At 42.3% G+C, this 1,861-nt stretch overlaps 1 non-coding gene across 1 annotated transcript; it reads left to right on the forward strand.

The window, feature by feature from the left end:
* The first annotated feature begins 1,108 nt into the window (after positions 1-1,108).
* On the forward strand, positions 1,109-1,180 carry Trnaa-agc (transfer RNA alanine (anticodon AGC)). The gene has a single exon. It is a non-coding gene; the product is annotated as a tRNA-Ala (tRNA).
* Positions 1,181-1,861: the final 681 nt, after the last annotated feature.

A 1,861-nucleotide genomic window follows, 5' to 3' on the forward strand; every position in this document is an offset into this window, starting at 1 on the left:
TTGAAGCCCTTGTTTTAACTCTCTGTATTTTTAGTTTTTACTTTTTTTCTGATTCAAACCTACTTCTCCAGGAGTTCTGACTCAGCTTCTCCTTTCTTCTCCTTCTCCATTTCTTGGTCACATATAAAGTAAAAATATGACCCAACAGGGAGCCTTTTAGTATCAGGGATTGAACCCAGGGGCACTCAACCACTAAGACACATCATCAACCCCTTTTTGAATTTTATTTAGAGACAAGGTCTCACTGAGTTGCTTAGGGCTTCACCAAATGTTGAGGCTGGCTCAAAGCCACCTGTCTCAGCCTCCCAAGACCTTGTAATTACAGGCCTGCACAACCACACCCAGCCAACAGGTTGCCTTTGATGCTCTCCTATTTATATTTCTATTTGGTCAGGTTTAGCATCAGCCAAGACAATTGAAGCAGTGGGCAAGGGAAGGAGGAAAAGGAGAACCAGCTTCCTTTTGCAAGAACTCTGGATCATGTTGTTTTTTGTTTGTTTGTTTTTAATTATTTTATTATTTTCAGCTTTTTCTGAGAATTTTTCTTTTCTTGCTTTTCAAATACACCTATTGAAGTGTAATTTATACTGCAATGCACACATTTTAATGGATGAGCTTTGGTGAATTCATATAAACATATAACTACAATAAAACCTGTCAAAAACGGCAAATAGAACACTCACGGCAGTTGATCTACCTCTCAACACTTAGCTACAGGCAATTACGTTTCCGCATTCTGATTTATATTGTTTTCTTATTTTTTCTTGTTGTTGTATCTAAATTACATAAAATTATATATAAAATTTTGTGTTCTCCCGCTGTACTTTTTGTCCTTTTGGCATCTTCATAGGCAGTCCCCTTAAGGGGACTGGAACTTACACAACGACAGCTAAAAGCAGTCTTTGTAAGGGCAAGACTGTAGGAGGCCAGCGTTTCTCCTTCTAGGACAGCTTTCAGAACAGGTCCAATTCAGGGGTTTTGGAAACAGAAATCAAGGAGTCTTTACCTTACCAGGACTTAAAGTGGCATCTTTAGACAAGAGTGTAAATCAATAATATGAAATCGTGCAACTATTGGATATTGGGGGTGTAGCTCAGCCGCCATGCGTGGGGGTGTAGCTCAGTGGTAGAGCGCATGCTTAGCATGCACGAGGTCCTGGGTTCAATCCCCAGCACCTCCACTCTTGGTGTTTTCTTTCACGTTTCCCCCTGACGCCTACACTTAAAGAATGATGACTTTGTTTCAACTTTTTCTCTAACCTTGTACTTTTCCTACTCACAACAATGGTAAACTGATACCCATTTCAATGGACCTTGACGGTCTTTGGGTCTCCTAATCTGCTTTTGCATAATAAAACCCTTTACTGAAATAAAAGAAACTGCTAACTCAGTATTTCCTGAAAGCAAAACCACAAGGATGCCAGCCATGGAAGACTCGTTTCCCTTTACTGTCAGAAAAAGATGGAAAGAGGGGGAAAAGGCTTTGGGGAAAATTTCTTCAGTTCCCTCCCTCTCCCTGTCCCAGTTGACCTGTGAGTGGACAGACGGCAACCTCTGAAGAAAATTTTCCTTTCGCCAACGTTCCTACACTTCCACCACACTGACTCTTGGTGGGTGACAAGAGGTTGGTCCGATAACCAGTCATGGTTAAGACGCTGTCCAAGGGAATGACGCTTCTGGCGAAACTTCGAGGCCGCCAAAGTTGAGGAAAATATTTTCAGAGGCAGAGCTGATAGTCGGTCTCAAAGCCATGCCAGCGGGGCAGTAAGTATTGCGCCTTCCTGTAGGACAAATGCTTTTAGTCCACTTCCCTTAGGAGGAAGGGACCTTCTGGCTTCCTGCATGGAAGACCAGACAAAGGA

The sequence above is a fragment of the Marmota flaviventris genome, chromosome 6 (assembly GCF_047511675.1).
Source record: "Marmota flaviventris isolate mMarFla1 chromosome 6, mMarFla1.hap1, whole genome shotgun sequence".
NCBI classification, from domain to species: domain Eukaryota; kingdom Metazoa; phylum Chordata; class Mammalia; order Rodentia; family Sciuridae; genus Marmota; species Marmota flaviventris.